This window comes from Macaca nemestrina, chromosome 2 (assembly GCF_043159975.1).
Source record: "Macaca nemestrina isolate mMacNem1 chromosome 2, mMacNem.hap1, whole genome shotgun sequence".
In the NCBI taxonomy this organism is placed as follows: Eukaryota; Metazoa; Chordata; class Mammalia; order Primates; family Cercopithecidae; genus Macaca; species Macaca nemestrina.
In genome coordinates, this window is record NC_092126.1 from 41,532,971 (window position 1) to 41,559,033 (window position 26,063).

At 46.4% G+C, this 26,063-nt stretch overlaps 1 long non-coding RNA gene across 1 annotated transcript in view; it reads left to right on the plus strand.

Moving 5' to 3' along the window:
• The window catches only part of LOC105469952 (uncharacterized), a 35,145-nt gene extending 14,936 nt beyond the window's left edge, over positions 1-20,209 (plus strand). Inside the window, exons 2-6 of the long non-coding RNA XR_980156.2 lie at positions 13,666-13,755; positions 14,091-14,262; positions 14,756-14,866; positions 15,868-15,939; positions 18,321-20,209. This is a non-coding gene — a long non-coding RNA (uncharacterized lncRNA). The remainder of the gene's footprint in view (positions 1-13,665; positions 13,756-14,090; positions 14,263-14,755; positions 14,867-15,867; positions 15,940-18,320) is intronic.
• Positions 20,210-26,063: the final 5,854 nt, after the last annotated feature.

Genomic DNA, 26,063 nt, shown 5'->3' on the forward strand with positions numbered 1-26,063 from the left:
TCCTATATTTCAGTAGGCTGAGCTTGATGTTTGAGCTCCTATGGCACCTTGTCTGTGCTTGCTTTTTTTTTTTTTTTTTTTTTTTTGGAGACAGAGTCTAGCTCTGTGGCCCAGGCTGGAGTGCAGTGGAGTGATCTCAGCTCACTGCAACCTCCGCCTCCTGGCTTCAAGCGATTCTTCTGCCTCAGACTCTTGAGTAGCTAGGATTACAGGTGCCGGCCACCACGTCCAGCTAATTTTGTGCTTGCTTTTATCTCAGCAGATATTACCTTAAGCTGTAATTTATTTGTTAATTTGTCTATCTCCCTCCACTAGACGGAACTCCCTGAGGGCAGGCCTGTATTCTGATTCATTTTGTTTTACGTAGGGCCTGCTGTGTAATACCTCTGACAGAAAATGTTTGTTGAGCGAATGCCGGGGACTTCGAATTTAGAGCTTCTTTCTTTTAGATGAAGATTTAGTCCGGTGTGGGATTAGACATGCAATTGTTATTAGTTTTTGTGGAAAGTTGGGGTGGGGAAGAATCCAGGTCAAATGTTAGGGGTCCTCGTATGTGTTCATGGATAGTGAGGCAGTAGCACGAAAAGGCGGGAGATTCAGGATGGGAGAGGACTGCAAGGCAAAGGCTGCGGGCAGTCCGGCCAGGTTCCTGGGTGGAGGAAGGAAGGCACGTTTCCCGGTGTTGTTCCAGGCCTGACGTGGTGTTCAGGGGTGTAGGACTCAGGGTGTAGGACGAGCGTGGCGCGTCCCTCCGGCCCGGAAGCGGGGCTCGCCGCAGCAAGGGGGTCTTCCTCACTTTTATACCGCGCTCCTTCCCAGCAGAGGCCGGCCAGAAGCGGCAGCCGGCGGTGGGGACCAGGGCCGGGAACAGGCGGGTGATGCAGGAAGCCCGCGGGGCGCCCCGGCATCGCCGCTCAGACCTCGGGCGCACGGGCACCGACGCGCGCGCCCAGAGCAGCTCCTGAGAGCTGGGGTCCTGCACACCGGTCACCTCGCCTTCCTCCTGTCTTCTTGATGCCTGCTGGCTCTCCCACGCTGCACGCTCCCAATGTCACCCTCGGCGAAGTCCTGCCACGGATGCCTGTTCCAGGAAAGGAAGGAAGGATCCGTTCTAAGATGGTGGGACTGACGGGGGGTTTTACTGTGGCCGCTTCCAGGGCCGAGTAACGAGGGCTTTTAAGGCCAAAAGAAGGAGTAGAGAAGGCATTCTTTAGGCAGGCACAACTTTAAGATGCGGTGAAGTCCAGATGCGGTGCGTGCCTTGTGTAGGGATGGCTGGCACATTCACTAAGAACAGGTGGGACTGCCCTAACTTTACTTTTCTATGAGAAATGGGTGCTCATGGGTCTTGGGACTGGGCAGTCTTCTGGGACATTCTTTATATGCCAAGAGATGGTCTTTTCTTAATCTGAAGAGTACATGAATGGAGTAATATAATCATGTAGGCTTGGCTGTGCCCACGCACATGGTTGCACGTATACACTGCATGCTTGCACACACGTGCACACAGATATGAATACATAGTTGTGCACACAGATAAATGTGTGCCGGAGTGTGCATGTGTGTGTGCTCACCCTCCTGCCTCCCCTCCGCCATGTCCTTGTCCCCTTTTCTCTCCATGTTGAGTCTTAGGAAGACTATCCATATTGAATGCATACTATATATGGCAGTCTGTGCTTACCAAATGTTTTTACTGGTATTTCTCCATTTTTCCTGCCTGGAAGGGGATTTCTTTTTCTTTTATCTTTTTTGAGACAGGGTCTCCCTCTGTTGCCCAAGCTGGATGCAGTTGTGTGATCATGGCTCACCACAGCCTTGGCCTCCTGGGTTCAGGTGATCCTCTGACCCCCGCCTCAGCTTCCTGGATAGTTGAGACTACAGGCATGCACCACCACACCTGGCTAATTTTTTGTATTTTTTTGTAGAGACAGGGTTTCACCATGTTGTTCAGGCTGGTCGCGAACTCCTAGGCTCAAGGGATCCACCCACTTTGGCCCCCAACATGCCTGGGAGGGGATTTCTGTTAGGATCCCACTAGATTTTCTTTGGCTCTGAGGGCTTTGTAGCAGGATGGTTGCAAACTTTAAACCATATCTGCCTTCTGGGAGGAGGAAGCTTCTACAACATATGTGGGTTTACTTGAGATTGACTGTCTCCCAAGGACTGCCTTTAGCACCACCCCCTGGCTGGTAGAAGTTGTCATTCATGCATTTGAGTGAACATATGTATCTAGGGCACCTCCTCTTTATACGCCCTGTGCTAGGAGTGAGGATTTGGAGAAGAGGAATGTCTTGTTCTTGCCTTTGGGGAGGTACAGTTTAGTGGGGAGTTGGATAAGTAAACAGACAAAAGCAGTTTACTTTGATAAATACTGTGATGGGGGAAGGTTGAGGCTGTGGAAGCATGGGAAGACTTCCTGGAGGAGGTGATACTGGGGCTGTGTCCTGAGGGACCCATAAGAGCCAAAGAAGGTGTGGGGAAGGCATTCCAGTAAGAGGAAGCATGTGTGTGAAGGCCCAGAGCTGAGGTCCCTTCCCTCACAGGGAGAACACCTGTGGCTGGGATTGGCGGTGCCCAGTGTAGGAGAGGTGTGTCGGGCAGCAGGCCATGAGCTTGGACAGGCTGACAAGGTCTACATCACTGAGGGCCTAGGGTGCCTCCTTGAGGGGCTTGAACTTTATCTTGTGAACATGAGGGGTGTAAAATGGGAGTGAAGGAGAGGTTTTATATGTTAAGAAGGTGAAGGTGGTTGCAGTGTGGAGGATGGAGGGAGGGTGCTAAACCGGAAGCAGAGTCCAGGTGGGAGAAGATGGGCCTGCACTAAGGAAGGGGCAGACAGTTGGAGACAAGGGTCCACCTGGAGAGACATTTAGGAGATGGGATCTATGAGTCTTGATGGCTGATTAGGTGTGAGGGTGAGGGAGGATTGAGCACCTCCCAGTTTTCTGACTTGGTTTACTAGGCATAGGGTGTGGCTACCCTGAGACAGGGAAGGCTGGAGGCACAGGTCTCTTGGGAACATGATGATCTCTGTGTGGAACACATTACATTTGAATGCCTGAGGGACATCCAGGGGGAAATGTCTGGGAGGCAGTTGGACATGCGGGTCTGCACTCAGGAGAGAGGTTTGGGAGTTCTTAGTCTACAGATGAGACAAGATGAAGTCACTCAAGGAGGGTGTGGAGAGACAGAGAGGAGGAGAACATTAAAGAAAAGAGATAAGTAGAGTTGGGGGAAGGTAAAATGATGGAGCAGGAGTAGCTGAAGAAGCAGAGGTGGCCAAGTGTGTGGTCCCACGGAAGCCTTGGGAAGATAGTGGTTAGGGTCCACTCAGAACCCTCTCCAAGACCCACCTTCTCTGGCTTCCCAGGCATTGGGTGCTCTGTCCCCCATTTGGTGATTGGTACAAAGAGACTCCGTCTCTGTGATGGTGAAAATTTAGGTGATACACTGTAGACTAGTTGCCTGTCAAAGGTGGGAGTCTACTTATGTGTTTTAAATACCCTTAGTTGCAATTATTCTTACTAGTTGTCAGTTACTTTACAAACATTATCTCATTCAACCTTCAAACAACCCTTTCCAGATAAATATTATTTTCTCACTTTACAAATGAGGACATTGTGGCTCAGAAAGGTTAAGTGTCTTGCCCAAGGCCACATAACTAGTTAGAGCTGGAGCTGGGATGTGGAGTCAAGTATTCTTCTTTACATGCCTCAAGTTTTTTTTTTTTTTTTTTTTTAAATGCCCTATGCATTTTTTCTTTAGTGCACATTCAGCAGTGGCTGCCTCCTGCATTGGCATCTGGGCTTGGCCTGCTTGCTCACGCCCTCCAAACCTCCAGGCCATGGGGACTTCAGAAGAGGCCTGTATCCCAGATTAGCCCCAAAGACAACATGCTCCTTAAGAAGAAAGAGGAGGCCCAGGCACAGCCAAGGCCTGTGATGGGAAGGGCTTCCCGGGAATCAGTGGGGAACTTCCTCCTGGGAAAGCCACGAGAAGGGCAGTTCCTCTCCTGGGCCAGGCGTCAGGGAGTCAGGACCTCAGCTGTTCCTGCCCAGCCGCCTGCAGCCCTGAGCACCCACCGGAGACAGGAGGCCCTGCCTGCTCACTGCCCATTGTCCCAGCACCACAGTGCCGCTTCCCATGCGCCTCCTGTTTACACAGGAAGCCCTGCTCTGGGATGCTACCTCCCTCTCCTGATGGCTGGCCCCAAGCTTGAATTCCTCACAGGCAGCTTCAGTGAGCGAGGGCTAGAGTAAGTTATCTCTGCTCAGTGACTTTAAAAATTAGTATAGCACAGTGGGTAAAAGCGTGGCCTTGCAGTGTGACTGCCTTGGATCTGAACTTGGCCACTCATTAACTGAAACACTTTGGGTATTCATGCCAACAGTATGAATGCAGATTCCTCCTCTGTAAGATGAGGAGTATTATGCCTACCTATGTCTCACAGGTTTTTTTGTAAGGATAAACAAAATATAGAAGTAAAGTGCTTGGAACATAGTATATGCTCAATAAATTATACATTTCACAGTTGTTATTTACCTCTTATGTTTAGTTGCACACAATTTTAGCTGCACTCCAAATGCTTGTGATAGTTTAAACTATGACCTCCAAATTGTGTGACACTCCTCCCATTGAGAGGTGGGGTCAATGCCCCCTTCCCTTGAATCCGGGTGGGCTTATAACTACCTTGACCAATGTGGTACAACTGGAGTGACACTGTATTAATTCCAGGCTTTGTTTTGGTTGCTAGAACACTTATACTTGGAGCCTTGAGCCACCATGTAAAAATCTGACTACTCGAATTTGGCAGGCAATGAGGATTGTTCTTCTTGAAGCATGACCAGAGGGGTGGGAGTAGGTTTTTCCAGTTCAATAAAAATTTGTTGAGTGGGATTTTGAAATAGTAGGCTGAATGCAAACTGGAATTCCCTCCCTTACCAATGAAAGTTGGCAAAAGTTAAAAAGATAAAATAATAAGCACAAAGTTGCACTTAAATTATGAAGGAATACTCTTGTTAGACCAGAAATGGTGAAACGTTCCTGAAATAAACAAGTAAATGGAACGTGACAGCCATAAGCTGAAGGGCTTCTGAGTTGCATGCCCAAAACATGTGCAGAATTGTCTCAGAAGAGGCATACACCGTCAAGAATCACCAACCAATAGACATTTGTCAAGCACTTATGTGCTAAGCCTTTGTCACTATTATCTGTATATTTTTACAGTCAATGCTTGTTTAGAGTTACTCGTATGGTTTGCATTTTCTTTGCTCACCCATTCCTTCCTTCAGAGTTCAATTTCCTTCTTACGGCAGTACAGCGTTCATGGTGCTTTCTTCAAAGGTCTGTGAGTAGTAAGTCTTTGATTAAAATTTTTAAATTTCATTCTTCCTCTTCACTGATAATATTGCAGAATATAGAGCACTGAAGTTGACAGTTATTTTTCCTCAGCATGCTGGAAGATAGTTGGAATATCCCAATATTTTCTAGCTCTGTGGTCGCTATTGAGAAGTCTGTGGTAAGTCTAATTGTTCCTTTGCAGGTGATATAGCTTTTCTCTCTAGTGGATTTTAAGATTTTGTTTTGATCTTCTGCAATTTTATTATAATGTGTCTAGGCATGGAGTTATTTATATTTAATCTGCTTGGGGATTGGATGATTCTTCCTTGTGAGGATTTATCTTTTTCACTGTTACTGAAAATCCTTTTTTCCCCCCAATAATCCTTTTGCACTCATAAATTGAAAATTCTTGATGGTTGTATCTTTTCGTATTGCCACTTTCTAATTCTGTTTGCTCCTTCCTATTACAAATTTGATGAACCTTATTATTTCCTCTTCTATTTCTCTTATCTTTCATACTTCCCATTGCTTTATCTTTCTGTGCATGCTTATGGATGATTTCCTTATATATATTTTCTAATTCATGAATTCTCTTTTTAACTCCATCTAATCTACAATTTTATCCATTCATTAACATTATAATTGTGATGACTATATATTTTTTCATTTCCAGAAGTTTTGTTTGGTTTTTTAAAAAACCTGCCTAGTGTTTCATTATGATTTCTATTTCTTCTCTCTTTTTTCTTTGAGACAGAGTCTTTATCACTCAGGCTGGAGTGCAGTGGTGCGATCTCAGCTTACTGCAACCTCTACTTCCCAAGTTCAAGTGATTCTTGTGCCTCAGCTTCCCAAGTAACTGGGATTACAGGTGTGCACCACCATGCCTGGCTAATTTTTGTATTTTTAGTAGAGATGGGGTTTTGCCATGTTGACAAGGCTGGTCTTGAACTCCTGGCCTCAAGTGATCTGTCTGCCTCAGCCTCCTGAAGTCCTGAGATTACAGGTGTGAGCCACTGTGCCTGGCCCTCTTTTTCCCTTTAACCATTTTAAACATATGTATTTTATAGTCTTTCAGAATGTTCAACTATCAGAAACTCTTGCATTGTCCTTTCTCTTATTTGTTGTGTCTGTAAACTCTTGGAGTGCAGTGGTGCAATATCAGCTCACTGCAAGCTCCGCCCCCCAGGTTGACACCATTCTCCAGCCTCAGCCTCCTGAGTAGCTGGGACAACAGGCACACACCATCATGCCCGGCTAATTTTTTGTATTTTTAGTAGAGACGGGGTTTCACCGTGTTAGCCAGGATGGTCTCGACCTCCTGACCTTGTGATCTGCCCACGTCAGCCTCCCAAAGTTCTGGGATTACAGGCGTGAGCCACCGTGCCAGGCCCAGTTTGCCATTTTCATTGATGATTTCTTTCCCTGTGAGAATGCTGTGCTGCCCGAATTGTAAGAATGGCCCTACAGAGAGGTTTTATTTGGTTTTACCAGGAGGTAAACCAAATTTACCTGGAGGTTTAACCAGCCTGGGATCTGTGTTTTGTTTATTTGTTAATTTTTTGAGTAGAGAATACTGTACAATGTGGATGGTATAAGTTCAACTCCAAACCATCCCTGGTGCAAACTTAGTGCTTCTATGGGAGACTAGGAAAAGACAAGTCCTATTGTTATGTCTGTGCACTGGTGGGGAAGTTTTTCTAGTCCTTTTAAGGGTGCAGCCTTTCAAAAGTCCTGACTTTATGCAGAATTCTCACTCTTACCTTACCCTGAGTGATCCCAACACCTGTATCTTGTTCCTGTGGGAAGGTTAGAACTGAAGCTTCTCATCTTTAGTGGGTATTTTCCAATTTATAACCCCCCTACCCCCATCTAGGGTTTCTTCTGTGTCAGCTCATGTGCCACTCTTCTGGTTTTCATTTCCCTCTACTTCTAGTATCTAGGAAATGGAAAAAAAAAGAACATTTTTATTAGTTATTTTATAATATAGACTTTCTGTAAATTTGTAATGGGAGGTTCTTTTTGTTTAAAAAAAAGAGCTTCAGGTCACAATGAACCTTTCTGAACCCTTTGCATATGTTCTCTCATATTATTCTCATGAGAACCCCACAACACAAACATTTTCAAATCAACTTCCTTTCATGCATTAAGATATTGAGGCTTGGCAAGTTTAAATCTTGTCCCAGATGAGACAGGGAAGAATTGGCCTTGTCCAGATTTGAATCCAGGTTTCTCTGATACCACTTAATGTAGCACTTAGGAAATTATGGATAATAGCATCCCCACACCTTTTCTTTTAAAAGTCTTCAGATAGGCCGGGCGCGGTTGCTCACGCCTGTAATCCCAGCAGTTTGGGAGGCCGAGGTGGGCGGATCACAAGGTCAGGAAATCGAGACCACGGTGAAACCTTGTCTCTATTAAAAATACAAAAAAAATTAGCTGGACGCCGTGGTGGGAGCCTGTAGTTCCAGCTACTCAGGAGGCTGAGGCAGGAGAATGGCGTGAACCTGGGAGGCAGATCTTGCAGTGAGCCGAGATCGCGCCACTGCGCTCCAGCCTGGGCGACTGAGCGAGACTCTGTCTCAAAAAAAAAAAAAAAAAAAAAAAAAAAAAATCTTCAGACATTACGTTACTAATCACCCAGATTCTAATGATCATTTTGCAATATTTTCTTTATTTTATATATATATCCATTTACCCATCCTTCTATTTATTTGTCTATCTTGTTTTGTGATGAATTTCAATATAAGTTGCAGATAGTAGTCTACTATACTCCTAAACAGTTTAGCGTGCATATCATTAACTACAGTTAAATATTTCTTTAAAGTTTCTTTCCCTGGGTACAAGTGAACTAATCTCAACTCTACCATTCCATGAGTTTTGACTAAAGCATACACCTGTGTAATATAAATCTCTGTCAAGGTATAGAATATTGTCATCTCTGCAGGCAGTTTGCTCCTGTCGCCTCCTGGACAATCCCTACACCTCCTCAGAAGCAACCATTCTTTTTATAGATATTAAAATATATATATATACACACACATATACACATACATATAATACATGTATATATTTTATATATATAAATAATATATATATATTTTTTGAGATGGAGTCTCTCTCTGTCATGCAGGCTGGAGTGCAGTGGTGCAATCTCGGCTCACTGCAACCTCCGCCTTCTGAGTTCAAGCAGTGGTGTGATCTTGGCTCACTGCAACTTCCACCTTCTGGGTTCAAGCGATCTCCTGCCTCAGCCAGCCTCCTGAGTAGCTGGGATTACAGGTGTGCACCACCATGCCCAGCTAATTTTTGTATTTTTAGTAGAGACGAGGTTTTACCATGTTGACCAGGCTGGTCTTGAACTCCTGACCTCAGGTGATCCACCTGCCTCGGCCTCCTAAAATATTGGGATTACAGGCATGAGCCACTGTGCCTGGTCACTCTTTTGATATTTTCCCCCGTAGACAAGTTTTGTCTGTTCTAGAAATTCGTATAGATAGATTCTTACCAGGTATACTCTCTTGGGTATGGTTTCCTTCTTTCAGCATAATGATTTTGAGATTAATTCATATTGTGTGTGTATCTGTAGTTTGTTTTTATTGTTGAGTGGTATTCCATTGCTGGGCTATAACACAGTTAGTTTATCCATTCTCCTATTGTTAGATGCCTGAGTTGTATTCGGTTTTTTGATACATATTATGAATTAAAGCTACTATAAACATTTTATAAAGAATATTAATAGTTTTTATGACATTGGAGCGAGGAGAGTAGCACAGCAGCCAGACTGCAGTTAGTTGAGGGAGATGAGAAAGTGCAGAGTGAACACAGACAAGTTTCTTTTTTTTAGTATATGTGCTGCCGAAGCGAGCACAAACACAGACAAGTTTCTTAAGATGACTAGATGAAAAGTGGGGAGAGAAAGAGTAGCAGCTGGAGGGGTGTTTAGGGATTTAAATATGCATATATAAAACATATACATATAATGTACATATTTAATGAGAATAAACTGAACATGTTTATGGAAGGAGAGGGAGAGGAGGGAGAGGACAAGAATCCTGGCCTCAGTGGACAGCCGATGGCTGCCCTCCCCTTAGACCTCTGTCTCAGACCCTGGCAGAACCTGAGGTTCCTGTGGCTACTCCCTGGTTTCTATTGGCAGAGTCCTGGGTTCTGAATCTTTTCCTCTGCCAGTCCGATGTCTAGCTGGGATTAGCCATTCTGACAATAGAAGAGAGAGCAGAATTCTTTCTTCGTTCTCTGCTCAGGCTGTTGATGCTCTGCAGAGGACAGCAAGCATCCACTGTGAGAGATGGGGTTGTGGCTTCCCCTGGGTGGTGGGGAAGAACCTGCTCAGAATAATTGGGCCATCACTCGTGGTGATGATTACATGGACCTCACCATGGGAGAAGCTCTGAGAATCCCTTCAGGGTTAAGGAAATTGACTTGGGAAACTGGCCAGTTCCTCCCTTGTGGGCAGCAGTTGCTGGTTTGAGCTGCTGGTTTGATCATTTGCTGACAAACATATACAGCAAGTCAGGAGCAGAGGCTAGCCCATGGATTTACTTCTGTCCAAGTTTGGTTCTTAAAATATTTGTTGAATCAATAAAAGTCTGATGTTTAAAATAATTTGGGCTTGATTGGGTACAGGCAGGCAGAATTGACCTGTAAACGCTTGTGATTTTTCTTTTTGAAGAGACAGGATCTTACTCTGTCCCCCATGCTGGAGTGCAGTGGTGCAATCTCGAATTCCTGGGCTCAAGCAATCCTCCCAACTCAGCCTCCTGAGTAGCTATGACCACAGGTGTGTACCACTATGTCCAGATAATTTTAATTATTTTTTTATAGAGATGGGGTCTTGCTATGTTGCCCAGGCTGGTCTTGAACTCTTGGCCTCAAACATTCCTCCTGCCTTGGTTTCCTAAAGCATTGGGATTACAGGTGTGAGCCACTGTGCCTGGCCTGACTATTTTCTAACTATCCCTTTCAAAGTGAGGTCAGGCTTGTTATGCAGTGCCTTTCCAACTAGGTTCTTTTTTTTTTTTTCTTTTTTTTGAGACGGAGTCTCGCTCTGTCGCCCAGGCTGGAGTGCAGTGGCCGGATCTCAGCTCACTGCAAGCTCTGCCTCCCGGGTTTATGCCATTCTCCTGCCTCAGCCTCCCGAATAGCTGGGACTACAGGCGCCCGCCACCTCGCCCGGCTAGTTTTTTGTGTTTTTTTTTAGTAGAGACGGGGTTTCACCGTGTTAGCCAGGATGGTCTCGATCTCCTGACCTCGTGATCCGCCCGCCTCGGCCTCCCAGAGTGCTGGGATTACAGGCTTGAGCCACCGCGCCCGGCCTCCAACTAGGTTCTTAATAAGGATTTTTGTTCCTTTAAAACTCTTTACTTATTGATTTACATTGCACACACATATTTTCCTTTTAAAAATTAACTTTTCTGATATGATTTTCATAAAATAAAATGTTCCCACTTTAAGTGTACATTTCAGCAATGTTTGACACATTTAAACACCCATATGATGAACACCTTGCTCAAAATAGAACACTTTCGTCACCCCCAAAAATTCTTTTTTTTTTTTTTTAAGACAGTCTTGCTCTGTCGCCCAGGCTGGAGTGCAGTGGTGCAATCTCGGCTCACTGCAAGCTCTGCCTCCTGGGTTCACGCCATTCTCCTGCCTCAGCCTCCCGAGTAGCTGGGACTACAGGTGCCCACCACCATGCCCGGCTAACTTTTTGTATTTTGTAGTAGAGACAGGGTTTCACTATATTAGCCAGGATGGTCTCGATCTCCTGACCTCGTGATCTGCCCGCGTCGGCCTCCCGAAATGCTGGGATTACAGGCATGAGTCACTGCACCCGGCCCACCCCCAAAGGTTCTTTTTGCCCTTTCCTAGTCAATCCCTCACTCTACTTCAGTCCCAGAAAACCATTGATTTGCTTTCTGTTACTATAGATTAGATTTGTCTTTCTAGAATTTCACATGAGTGGAATTGTCCTGTATGTTGTCTTTTGCATCTGGCTTCTTTTGCACAGCGCAGTATTCGGTATATTAATCCATGTTGTTGAGCACATCCGTAGTTCATTCCTGTTGATTTTCGGGTAGTATTCCATTGCACGCATATATCCAATGTACTGAATGGGTAATATCGACACATGGTTCAAAATATTAAAAATACACGAGTCTTGCCCACTCCATTTCCCAACCACTTGGTTTTTCCTCACAAGCATCATATATTATCAGCTTCTTGTGATTCCTTTTATGCAGTTTGAATTAGGTATGTATGTGGGATCTTCCTCCAGTACTTTAGAAAATGTATCTAATTTTGCATGTGTTTCAATATAATCCTAGAAGTGGAATTGCTGGATTAAAGGATTAATGAACATGTGATTTTGATGTGATTTTTGGCAGATACTGCCTAATTGCCCCCTTAGAGGTAAAACAGGTCTCCCCAACTGAAAATTATTTTTTTTTTGAAAAATTTCAAAATAGAGAAAAGTTGAAAAGATAGGATAATGAACACTCCCATAATATAGTCTTTCGATGGTGGTGAAAGTCGACTATTTTGGAGAGGATAGAGACATTTAAGTCTGCGGAAAAATGTAAACCAGTAAAATCGTCACTTTGCACACACGAGGTTTTCAACTCCACACTGAAACTCCAGTGAACCCGCTTTCAGTCACATGGTCTTTGGGACCTGTTGCTGTCATTTGCCTCTTAGCACGCAGATGGGGTTTGGGGTTTAGGATGTTTGTGACCTGAGCTGAATAGGGCAAAGACTCGAGCCCTGGATGTGGGTCTGAGGAGGAGCTCGGCTCTTGGGTGTCCTGATGCTCTCAGGGGAAGTGCCTAGATTGGCATGGGCATGAGGTACGTGTGTGTGTGTATGTGTGTGAGTGTGTGTGTGTGTATGTGTGAGAACAATCCATTTCCAAATGACAGCTGGTGTGGGCTTTGAAATATGCCAACCTGATGCTCTTTTCCAGTGGCTTCTTGAAGGGACAGCAAACTCCTTATCTTGGCCTATAAAGCCTAGTCTGTCCCTGTAGCCTTTTCTGAGGAGCTCTCCCTGGTTCCTGCACTCTAGCCACACTGGTGTTTCAGCTCCTGTCATTCTCCTTCCTCCCTCAGGCTGTTCTCTGCAACTGGAAGCACTCCTTCATGCCCACCCCACCCTCAGCACCCTGGCTTCAGGACTCAGCTCAAACGACACTTCCCTGGGAGGCCTTCCCTGAGCCCCACACAGGGAGGAGCCTCCTGGCACTGTTCTCCTACAGTGTTTGCATGATTTTTACTTATATATTTCTCTGATTTCACCCTTTGTGTCTGTTTCTCCTCTTGCCCCATAAACGTCATACAAGCGAGAATCCTATCTGTTTTATGCACCATTATATCCTGTGTTCTAACAGAGATTGGCACATAGTAGGTGCTCAGTTAATGTTTGTGAAGTTAGTGCATGAGGCGTTTTGATAGCAAAAGCATGTAGTTTGTAGTCAGAATTGGGAGTGAATTCTCTTTCTGCCTCTTAGAAGGTTACCTAACCTCTTTAAGCTACAGTTTTCCCACCTGAAAAATGGATATAATAATATAATAATACTGCCTCCTGGAGCTGCTGGGTGCATATGAAAGTGCTGGGCAAAAAGCAGGTGCCTGAGCCCTAGTAACTATCAGAGTATCATTTTTGATGTGAAGCCAGTGGACACACTTGTTCATGGGCTTGTGCCTCTGGTGACTGGTGACAGCTGGCCTCACTGTCTGGGGTCAGGCTGGGCCAGTGTTCCCCTGCCCCAGGAGGTGAGGGTGACGCTGGAGCTGGGGGTTGAGGAGGTCATTATGCCTTTTTGGCAGCTGCCACCAAAACCTTGAGGAGAAGATGGCCTTGGACCACCTCCAGTCACTGACCTCTGCTAGGGTAGTGGAAGGAAGCAGCAGGGAGCCATGGGAACAAGGGAGGGCAGGGAGCCAGGTGGTCCCCGGAAACTGCAGGCTCGGCTGGCGGGCAGGAAGGGAACTGATGAGAATGTCAGGGCTCTGGAGGGTATAGGGTTTCTGCCTCCTCCAGCTGCCCTAAGCTGCCTCTGCTGTTTTCCAGAGGGACCCAATTACCACCCTCTTTTGGAGCTAGGGCCAGCAGAGATCCCAAGGAGATAGGAGATGGCTCCCAGCAGGGCAGCAGGGGCCTTTAAAGCTCTCCCAACCATACACCTGTTCCTGATCATCTGGGATTTGGGGAAAATATTAGGACTTCTGAACGTGGTCCCTCAGGTCTTCAAGGAATGTCAGGCTTTCAAAGTGTTCTCATAAGTGCCAACTCATTTGATCTTTTTCACAGCTTGGGAGTTGCCTGGATAGGTTTTATTGGCTTCTTTGCACAGTGACCCTGCCGTCCAGAGAGAGGGGAAGCCAGCTGGCTAGTCACCAGGTGAGTAAGTAATCCAGGACTTCTATCTCTATATAGCCTCTTCCTCGTGTCACTTGATCAACCAATCAACACACAACACGGCTCTTGCCCTTGCCACAGGCCCCACCATGCCTTGCTGTATCCCACCAAGCTTTTTCATTTTTTCTTTTTGTTTTTTTTTTTTGAGACAAGGTCTCTCTCTGTCACCCAGGCTGGAGTGCAGTGGCACAATCATAGCTCACTGTAACCTTAAACGCCTGAGATCAAGAGATCTTCCTGCCTTAGCCTTCTGAGTAGCTAGGCCTACAGGTGTGCACCACCACACCCAACTAATTTTTATTTTAATTTTTTTGTAGAGATGAAGATCTCCCTATGTTGCCCAGGCTGGTCTTGAACTCCTTGAGCTCAAGCTATTCTCTTTCCCACCTTGGCCTCCCAAAATGCTGGAATGCAGGCTTGAGCCACCACACCCAGCCCACCCCACCAAGCTATCGTCCTTCATTTACATTACCTGCTTGGCTTTTGAAGGTATTTGAGTAGCAGCCCCTACCCAGCATGCTGCATGTGCCCAGCTTTGTCTTGGGTGTTGTGGAGGGCACAGGGGAAGGTGGAGTGTTCTCTGCCCCTAGGTGTGGATGGCCAGACATGCCCACTGAGAGAGTAACCCACAATGCTGGGTCCACCATCGACAGGCCATGTGATGCCAGGCCTGAAGCAGCTGAGCCTGAGTTGGCTTTTGTGGGGGATTTGTTAGGCTGAGTGAAAGGAGAGCCTTCCAGTAGGAAGCCTACAATAGCAAGTGTGGGGAGGAAAGAAGGCGATTAGGGTTTCACGGGCTGGAGAGAAGGCCTTTCTGCATAGAGTGGAGGGAATTTTGGAGGTTAAATGGCTTTGAATCCATTCATACACAAATGTTTACTGAGGACCTTTATGTGTCAGACATCAACTAGGCACCCTACACACTGTATCTAATTTCATCCTTATTACAGCCATGGAGGTAGATATTTTTCTCATTTTACAGCTGTGCAAGTATAAATATAGACATGAAATATTTTGAAGTTAAATGACTTGCTCAAGCCCAGCCTGACTCCAAAACCCATGTTTTTCCCATACAGAAGGCTCCTGGGGGAAGGTGAGTTTTGGGTACATATGAGGCAGATGACAGTATAAGCCTTAGAAGGAGCTGGAGATGGGAGGAACTGTATAGGCAAAGGCAGGTGGCCGGACCAAGGTGTTGATGCGAGGTGAAGGTTTAATTGATGCAGAACTTCCTGCTCAGGCCCCATTACTTGGTCAAGGGCCTTTTTGGGCCCACTCAAGGGCTGAGCAGCTGTCTGATCTGCCCATCTTTCCCAGCATGCCAAACTCCTCCAGCTGGCCCCATGTGCTGCCTTTCTGCCACATTAGCCTTTTTAGGCTCTTTTCTGGCTCCCCACCTTGGCCTTTGCTGTTCCTCCCACCTGAATGTCATCATCCTCCTATCCTCATTATCCCCTATCCTCTCTACTTATCCGAATCCTGCCTTTTCCTTTTCCATTTTTTTTTCTTTTTTTTTGAGACAGGGTTTCACTCTGTCACCCAAGTGGGAGTACAGTGGCACGATCATGGCTCACTACAGCCTTGACCTCCAGGGCTCAGGCCATCCTCCAGCCTTAGGCCCCCAAATAGCTGGGACCATAGGTGCTTACTACCATGTCTGGCTAATTTTTTTTTTTTTTTTAGAAATGAGGTCTCACTGTGTTGCCCGGGTCGGTCTTGAACTCCTGGACTCAAATGATCCTTTGGCCTTGGCCTTCCAAAGTGCTAGGATTACTGGTGTGAGTTACCACACCTGGCCTGCAACCTTGCCACTTCTTTATGGTTCCCTGGCCATTTTTGCTTCTCCTGAAAGTGCTTCTTGATTACTCCAGTTGCCCTGGTTCTTTGTTGAGGGTGCGTAGGCCTCTTTCTAAAGTCTGCCTCATCTCCCCAGTTCATAAGCTCCCCATGTTCAGGCAGGGGTCACAATCTTACCCACTCTCCACAAGCTCCACAAGCATTATGGGCAGTGGTAGGCCACTGATGGGGGCGTTTCCTATTGGCTGGGCAAGGGGCCAAGCCCTTCACACACATTTCCTGGTTTCGTCCCTGCAGCAAACCCTATGACATAGCAATGAGTCAACGATTAACTTTTAAAGATGCAGCAACTAGAGACTCAGAGAGAAGGTGAGTAGGCTGCCTGGATGTGGAGACCATCCTTGACTTGATCTGACTCCGGAGCCCACACTCTTGACCCCTCTTCTTGCCTGGAGTACCCATGAAGCCAGAGTAAGTTTTGGATCTGGACTAGCCCAGGTATAGAGCTGGCTCAAATGAGGCCCCTGCTGGCAGGTACCCATGGTAAGAGATGTGAGGGCCCAGTGAGGTGGCTGGCCTCTTTGCAGATGCCTTGCAGCACACCCCCTTCTCTTTTTCTGTTCTTTCTTTTGTTTGCTGGTAGTGGTGTGTGTGCTTCTGTAAACCCAGCCCTGCCTTTCATTAATTTCCACTTGGAAGGGAAGCCAAGTGGCCACAGTTTGAGGAGATGCCCATTTTCTGGAGGTCAAAATAAGCCCAACTCGGGTGATGCAGGGAGCCTGGGGCTGCTTCACCAACTCCAGCTGTCCACAGCTCAGGGGTCCTGGTCCCACTGAGGCCTTGAGTCTCCCATCCTCCTGCCCAGGCAGGATGAGCCAGCCTGGAGGCAGGTGGCAGGACAGGAATGCAGCCTTCTCTCCAGCTCTTGACAGGGCATCTCTGGGAGGTCCCCTGGCTCCTTCAGACCACGGCTCTTCTGGGGAAGCCAGGGATTAGGGGCCTAATTCCACCAAGAATCCTGTTTTTCTTAGCTTCACACAGATTGCTTTTTAGGAAAGGTCCCTCATCTAATTAGCCTGAGTCAACAGCTCCATTTATTTGGACACGTGATGTTATGAAATGGGCTGCTGCTGGTGTGTTTTTGTACCGCATATCTGGGCTGCCCCTCCAGGATGGCATCAGGAGCGAGGCGCTGCAGGCCGTCTGGGCCAGCAAGAACTCAGCCTGAGAGCAGCTCCAGCAGAGGCCGGAAGGGAGGCCACGGGTTGGCCAGCCAGGCGGAGACCTGTACTCTCTCAGATTTCATCACAAGAAAGTGACCCACTGAGTGTCCACATATCCAGCTTCCTCTCCCATTGGTGTTTTTGAATCAAAATAAAGAAGGGATTAGGGGCCCTTGACCAAAACTCTTTCCTTTCTTCCCCATCAGCGTCAAAAGAGACTTCTACAAGGGGCTTTTGATGGTGAAAACCCCTTTATCACATCTATAGTACTCAGGACTTTTTGAGAAAAAAATCAATAATAGTTACTATTTATTTTTTTCTTTTCTCAGACTTCTTAGGGGTGAAGGTTGCTATTTAATAGTGAGCATTTGCTATGTACAATGTGCTAAGCACATGATATAATAAATCACACACACACACACACACACACACACACACACACACGGTTTCTTCTCTCTTTCCCCCTCACCTGCTATCCTTATCTGCCTGGTGAAAGTGGAACTCCCCCCATTCAATCCCCTCCTTACTCTCTCCACCCCCTCTCAACCTTGGTATTTATTTGTTCAGATTATTTTCTGTGCATTTATATTCATGTATATCATATATTATTTCTAATCCTAAAAACAGTCATTCAAGGAATGTATTAATATTCCCATTTTGCAGATGAGAAAACTGAGACAAAGAAAGGCTAAGTAACTTGTCCAAGATCTCATAGCCAGCAAGGAGGAGAGCTGGGTTGAATTCAGGCCAGAGTGACTACAGAGACTGATGGGAAGCCTTGTCCCTCTGGCACCACCTTGACCACAGCAGGTTCCAGACTTTGGCATTTTTTTTTGAGGCAGGATCTCATTCTGTCACCCAGGATGGAGCGCAGTGGTGCGAGCATAGCTCATAGCAGCCTTTATCTCCCAGGTTCAAGTGATCCTTCCATCTCAACCTCTTGAGTACCTGGGACTATAGGCATGCAACACCATGGCTGGCTAATTTTTTTTTATTGGTCTTAATGAATTGTAGTGCATTTCTTACTTGTGTCTTCTTCTTGCCACCTCTCTCCATGTTGTTACTATTTTTGCCAAATCAGTCAGTCAGGGTGGGCACTCAATACAGTTGGGCCTCAGGGAAGTCATCCTCTGCTCTGCTGCCTCTGCCCTTTTTCCCGGCCTGGAATCACAGCCCACCTAACAGCTTTAGTTAGACCACCTTCTGCTTTCTGCTTCCAGAGCCAAATGGAAATAACTGCCAGCAAGGGTGGCATTGCCACCACTTCCCCAGATTGTGACTGGTCAACGTGCACATACCCCAAGCCACTGAGCATTTGGGACTGAATGTTCATCTCTTTTTGGCCAAATAGGATATTGTTGTGAAGAGCAAAAATGTTTTCCTCTTTATAATGGGCCAGGAGCTGCTGTTTGGCCAGGAGCTGCTGCTGCTGCTGCTGCTGCTGCTGCTGTGTGTGTGTGTGTGTGTGTGTGTGTGTGTGCATGCGCATGTGCAAAAGACTAAAATTGATTCTCATAATTGTTGTAGGCTGGAAAAGTGGAGAACTGGGAGAGGCAGGAGTCAAAGACATTGCTGGATGGATTGAAAAAACAAATGTCAGTGCTAGGCTTGGAAGCTTCTTAAAAAGGCAGTGGGACCTATTTTCCTGTTGAACTTTCACACTTTCTGACCCGGTAATTTCCGCCGTGGAGTTTATCAGGGACACCAGGGGCCAGGAGTGTAGCATGACTAAAGTTACTGGGACAAAGCTGGAGGCAGGTCAGCGCTCCACAGGGGAGTCCCAAGGGTCTGCAGGCAGCCACTGCCACCAAGAACTTCTAAGGCCAAGAAAGGGAAGCCTCGAAACCAAACATCCCTGCAAAGTCCCTGGCAAATGTGTTCCTCATCAAGGCAGATACAAACAAAGTTTATTAAAAAGCCTTCCAAAGGGACATTCCAAATCACCAGCAGGCCTCCTTGAGGTGAATGTCCATTCTCCTATGAACTCTTGTTTCAGCCTTGTTGGAGCTTTTCAAACACCGAGTCACCAATGTATCCAGGAAGGAAAATAAACAGGGGGCTCAGGGTGACCCAGCGCTCAGTACAAGTCTGCACTTTCTGACACCACAGTCAGTGGGGTTGGTAGGAATGACCCGGGAATCGAGTACAAACAGGGCAGTGAAGCCTCTGGCCCTGTGGAGGGGGTGCCCCCTCTTTGTGTCCTAATGGCAGCCCACCAGGCAGAGGAAGGGCCCCTGTGGTTGCAAAAATGGCGGGTTGGTACCACGGAGCAAGCTCTGGAATGGGAAAGTCATGTGTCTTCTGCATTCTGGGAGGAGGAAAGGGCCCTGCCTCCAACTAACTGAAAATTTCCTCATCTGTAAAATTGGTGGTTTTCCCAATAGATGGAAGCAGAGTTGCTCTGGTTGGAGTGGAGGTTGCAGGCATCAAAGCCTGGCTTCATGTGTTTCCCAAAGCATGTAGGGGTATGCTTTAGGAAACATGTGAAGGGATCCTTGTGGATCCCTAGGGCCCTGTGGAGCATAATTTAATACTACCCATTCCAGAGTTTAAACTAAGATTCTATAATTCTAAAATAATCTAACTATGACAAGTGGACCAATAAGCATGTTGTGAACCAGAATTACTACAAGGGGCAGGAATAGCTCTGTCTCTAGAGTCAGACAGGCCTAAGTTGCCACTGCCTACTGTGTCACAACTTCATGCTTAAACTTCCAGAACCTCATGAAGATGGGGTCATTACTGCCTCATGCCATTGGTGTGAGCATCTGTGCTCAAGTCTAAATCATCAGTAAAGACTGACAGAGTCAATACGTAATAAGTGGTAGCTCATTTGACTCAGCAGTCCCATTGCTGGGTATATATCGAAAACAATATAAATTGGCACATACATACATATGTTCATTGCAGCACCATTCACAATAGCAAAGACATGGAATCAACCTAAATGCCTATCAGTGGCTGACTGGATAAAGAAAATGTGGTACATGTACACCATGGAATACTACACAGCCATAAGAAAGAATGAGATCATGTCCTTTGCAGGAGCATGAATGAAGCTGGAGGCCATCATCTTTAGCAAACTAATGCAGGAACAGAAAACCAAATACTGAATGCTCTCACTTATAAGTGGGAGAAAAATGATGAGAACTCATGGACACAGAGGGGAACAACAGACATTGGGGCCCACTTGAGGGTGTAGGGTGGAAGGAGGGAGAGGAAAAGAAAAAATAGCTATTGGATACGACACTTAGTACCTGGTTGATGAAATAATCTGTACAACAAACCCCCGTGACATAAGTTTACCTATATAACAAACCTGCACATGTACCTTTGAATCTAAAATAAAGGTTAAAAAAAGTAATAGTTATTATATTTTATTGTTGGATATGCCCTATGACACTAGCCTGTTCGACATTTTGGGGAGTCAAGGGGGTGACCAGAGAATAAAGGAGAGGAGGGAGAAGAGAGGGTACTCATGGGAGGAAGGAGGAACTTTGCTGTTGTTAAAAATCACACCCATAACAATTTATTGAGAGCATCTATGAGCTGGTACTGTCTATGGAGATTATAGCAAGTCCCTCTTGCGACACTCCCACACTGCTGGCTACTGTGTTCCTTTTCTTTTTTCTTTTTTTTTTGAGATGGAGTCTTGCTTTGTTGCCCAGGCTGGAGTGCAGTGGTGCAGTCTTGGCTCACTGAAACTTCCGCCTCTGGGTTCAAGCGATTCTCCTACCTCAGCCTCCTGAGTAGCTGGGACTACAGGTGCGTGCCACCATGCCCGGCTAACTTTTTGTATTTTTAGCAGAGACGGGGTTTCACCCTGTTAGCCAGGATGGTCTCGATCTCCTGACCTTGTGATCCGCCTGCCTCGGCCTCCCAGACTGTTGGTATTACAGGCGTAACCCACGGTACCCGACCCTGTGTTCCTTTTCTTACAGGGTGAAAACTGAAGCTCCGAAAGCCTTGGTGATTGTCCAAATCTCCAGGCCTGTAAGAGGACCTAAGACTCAGCTGTCTGATGCCAAAGTCTAGGCTCTCAGGCCCTAAGGGTCACGTGTCCCCAAATCTGAGGTGAAGAGTGCCCTCCTTCTGAGCCAAAGATGGCCTCCATCTGGAGATCCACATCTTGTCCTGGGGGGAGCCAGCTATGGCTACCAGTTGCAATGCTGGAGAAATCCTTCCTGTCACAGTGTTGTGTACAAAGCCAGGGAATGAGTTGGCCAGTTGGGGGATCCCAGCTTTTCTGGTTCTAAGCCCGGATTCTAAACTCTGGCTGCACACTAGCGCCACCTGGGGAGCTTTGAAAAACTCACACCACCCAGGCCATCCAGACCAATGACATCAGCATCTCCTGGTGGGGCCAGGACATTAGTATCTTGTTAAATTCCCTGGTGATTCCAAAGAGCATTCAGGCCTGAGGACCTCTCAGAAAGGAAACAGCTGGTTCTGGAGCTCTCATTCCCTTTCACCGACGGGCTGGGGTGGGGGCTGGGAGTGAAGGAGGAGTTTCGAGGCAGGAATTGTGTATGAGTAGGGAGTTAGTAAAAGCGGAGAGATTAAAGACTGACAAAGAATGTGTGGGGTGTGCGACATGGAAGCTCAGACAGGTTAAGTACTGGATTCGGAATGCACACAGGGTCAGTGGCAGAACTGGGAGTCATCACACTGAAGTGGTGCCAAAATGACTGGGATCTTTGTTACTGGGGAGACCCCAAGCTCAGTGGTGGAGTTTTCCAAGACCCAGTTCTGCAGCTGATTCTCTTCCCAACCCATCTTCTCACTCAGTCAACTTCGTTCACACTTAAGGCTTTCATCACCACCTGACTCTCAAAGTTTTGTTTCCACTCATGACTGGTCCTCGGGCCCTCAAACCCATATGTGCAGTGACTCACTTGACATTTCCACTTGGATCACGCCAAGGCATCTGGGGCTTCACATGGCCAAGACTAAACTCATGAACTGCCTTTATCCCCAGCCTGGTCCTTCTGCAGATTCCCAGGCCCGGGGACCAGGAATCATACTTGACTCTTTCCTCTCATTCACTGCCCATGTCTGTCACCAACACCTCTTAGTACCTGTTTTCTTTTTTTTTTTTGAGATGGAGTCTTGCTCTGTCGCCCAGGCTGGAGTGCAGTGGCGCGATCTCGGCTCACCGCAAGCTCTGCCTCCTGGGTTCACACCATTCTCCTGCCTCAGCCTCCTGAGTAGCTGGGACTACAGGTGCCCGCCACCACGCCTGGCTAATTTTTTGTATTTTTAGTAGAGACGGGGTATCACCATGTTAGCCAGGATGGTCTCAATCTTCTGACCTCGTGATCTGCCCGCCTCGGCCTCCCAAAGTGCTGGGATTACAGGCGTGGGCCACCGCGCCCAGCCACTGTCTTCTTAGCTTTTAGTACCTTTTAAGGACCTGTCTATCTTGGCCTCTTGTCTTCATCTTCATTGCCACCCCGCTAGCCAAGCTACCATCATCTTTGGTAATTTATTCTTTTAATTTTTTACTTTTTGGTAGTTTTTTTTGCTTACATGATTATTTGGTTATGTCTGCCTCCCTCACTAGCTTATACACTGTGTAAGGGCAGGGACTAGCTTTTTTTGTATCCTCAACATCTTACTTGTCTCCTCAGTAAATAGTTGTTGAGTGAATAACCTGTTTTAAACTTTTTATTCATTTTGAGGGCTGTTGATATAATCACTGCTTCATTATGGCTTGCTGCTTTCAGGACGATGAAATCACGAAGCTGAAATCAGAACGATGTGCTTAGATGACTTTGCATTCCATGAAGTTGAGGAGCATAGCGGTTTTGTCTATGGAGGTTGAGCAAGGGGGTCTGAGGGAACCACATGATGTGAGCTGAGACATGGACACATGACATGGCAGATGAGTGCACACACACACAACCGTCCTTGGTCAGCCCTTCTCTTGCTTCCTTGCTCAACAGACATTATCTTTATTTGGATAATCGATTATGAAATCAATCCCTCACTATTTCTCCAATAATGCAGCTAATAAAAAGAAAAGCTATTTTGATGGTGTCTGGTTTTCAGCTAAAAGGAGGGTCAAAATAACAATTTTATCAGCTGCCCTTTGAAAGTGCTTCTCTTGGTCACAGCAGTTCACAGGGGGAAACACGATGATTCTGACTCCATTCTTGATATTAGCTTCTGCTTGAGGTAATAGATTGTGTTACCTTTGAAACAGGGCATCCGTGGGTAGCCAGCAAGGTCGAGTCAAGATTATATCATGCCACCTGTGTCATCAGAACATGGCTCAGTTCTCCCCTATCACCTGTTCCAGTGAAATACTGGCCAAAATGGTGTGTCTGTGGGATTCTGGCAAAAGTGGGCCATGGGAAGAAGCCCCAGGCCCTGGGCTTTTCTTTCCTTTTCTTGAACCTTATCTTCTAAGACACTTCTCCAGGAAAACTACCCCAGTGTCATAGTGGCGACTCTGACTTGTCGTTCCTGCCCCCAAGTAGATGGAAAGGCCCTTGAAACCAGGAACTTTCCATTCTCCACTATTACCTATCTGGGTCTTCATGGGTTCTTAGGATTTCCCTGGTAGGGGGCAGAGGTATGGCTGTGAAGTAGTTAGAAATTAAATACTGGAGTCAGAGAAATGGAAATAAATCTACTTTCTGTACCTGCCACTTCTTGGCTAAGAACTTTGGGCAAATTACTTAATATTGCTGAGCCTCAGTTTCCTTATCTATAAAACAGGGATCATAATAGTAGTTATTGTATGTTACTTATGTAAGGTTTTGTGAGGTGGAGTCAATGAAATAATGCATATAAAGCTTTTAGTTTAGTGCCTGGAAACAGGAAATACACAATAAATGCCAGTTTATGGAATGAATGGAGGGTGGAAGTGCCCCTCCTTCCTGGATTGGGGGTCAGAGGAGATGCTGGCATACACTGGAAACCATTGGAGGTGAAATCTCAGGTCTTCTAAGTTCACCACTCCTTTGGATCTGATTTCCAAAAATGGAAAACAGACACCATTGCCCTTTACTGCCATCTTGTTAAGCAAGACACAGATTTAGAACTCACATATTTTACAGGTTAAATGCCAGCAGAAGACATAAAACAGATTGCAGTGTCCCCAGCCAGCAGCCCCGTATTGCATATATCTTAGAGATAAAGTAGTTTTATTTGTTGTCCCTTTTACTAACCCATCTTGTCTAAGTATATTTTTTGGGACTCAGAATCTGTCAAAGAGGCATTTAAAAGGAACTCTTGGCCACCAAAGAGTAAACAAAAGCACAGATGCCTCACTTTCCTAGGTTAAAACCCCAGCCACCCTGCTTTGATGTACCAACATTCCCTAAGGAGGTCACGAAAGCAGCATGTGTTCTCAAGAGCTTCTTGTGCACAACCAGCCCCCCTGCCATAAGACTGGGAGAGACCCCAGTGACAGAGAAGGCCAGGGCGTGGCCGGGGTCAGAAGAGCTCAGCCGATTTACGACTACTTCTTAGGCTGCCATCTTGTGGCAGTTGTTCTCAGGTGAGTTTGTCTGTGGGTGATAGGGCTCCTAATATCTCCAAAGATACGCTCCCCTGTGATTATGTGCACTTGCTTGATGATGTGTACGTTCCTCTTTGTGTCCATGTACCTGCCTGCATTTGCATATGGGGCTCTGGGTCCTTAAATCCAGTGGTAGGAAAAGTGAAACGAATTAAGAGGATCTCAGGATGGGGCCTTCTCCAGGTGGGACATTCAGGCTGGCACTGGGTCACAGGGGTCCAGGTGATATGTCTGGAGCAGTGTAGTGTCAGGACAATAGTAAGAGCTGCCATGTATTGAGCAATTACTACATGCCAGATGTGGCTGAATACTTTCTGTGTATTATTTCATTTAATTGTAACAATAGCCTTCTGAGCTAAGTGCTGTTATTTCCCAATTATATAGATGAAGAAACCAAGATAAGAGGAGAGGTTAAGGCACTTTCCAAAGTCATGGAGCTAGTATGTGATACAGTTGGGACCCAAAGCCTATGCTCTAAACACCCTTGTGCAGCCCTGGGTGGGACATAGAGCCACAAATACCTGGGAACCTGTATTGAGTTAGCCACTTGGATTATGTGAGCTTGACCCAGTCACTTAACCTCTCCCACCCTGTTTCCTTATCTGTGAAATGGAGCTTCCACACAGGGAAATTGCAAGAATTAAATGAGATCGCCAATGTATTATATTTAGCACAGTGCCTGGCACAGGTGAGGGCTCAGTAATATAGTTTTATTTCCCCGGCCCCACGTCTTAGTTTGGGAGGGAAGAAATGGGAAGGACTCTCTCTCTAGTTGGTCCTCCTACCATTTCAGCATCGTGTCCCTCCCCTGGGCTTTACAGAACCCTTTGCAGCAGTGTCAGGAGGTCCTTGGTTCCTGACAGTATGACCCATTTCTCAGTTTAATCATCTTGGCTGCATGGGAAAGCAGCACTGGCTAGTGTAAAGAGCTCTTGACCAGAATTGAGGCTAACCTTGGTTTTAGTCCAATTCCAATTCTGAGACTTGGACAACTTCTGTCTCTCTGGGTCTCAGCTTTCCCATCAGTAAAATGGAGGATGTGTCCATATACAGGACCAGTGTGCATATGTGGTACAGGTGCAGCCACTCCCTGGTTCTGCACCCACTAAAGATGTGATTAATCCATTTTACCATCTTTGTTGGTGATACTGGATGTAGCTGCAGAGCCCTCCCCAACACATGGAGGCAATCACTGCCAACTGGTTAGAGTTGAAATGACTATTAGAACCTCTTGGGTATTCCTGAAACAGTTGGCTGTCTAAGGACCCTTCCATTTCTGTTATTCTGACTCTACCAGCTGGGTCTTGACTGCTCTGTGGGACAGTGCAAAGAGCATGGGTCTGAATGAGGGGAGTTGATTATAGCTCTAGCCACATCTAGCAGTTCTGTGACCTTGGGCAAGTTATTTACACTCTCTAAGCCCTGTTTTCTAATTTGTAAAAGGGGAGTCCTTACATAGGCTCTGGCCATTTGCATTGTTGTGAGACCAAAAACACTGTAGCCTCCCTGGAGGCAAGACCTGGGTCCCTGCCGTTGTCACACTGTGTTTAGAACAGGGCCCGGCCTGAAGCCGATCCTTCATGAAGTTTTGTTCAGTAGAAGCATGGTAGAATATTAAACCTGTAAAAATGGAAGGAACTATAACCCAATCAATTACGTCTCTAGAGATGTGGTTTTCAGTCTTTATGGAGCACAGTGCTGCTCTGGGAGCCCTTTCAACATGCAGATTCCTGGGCTCCGCT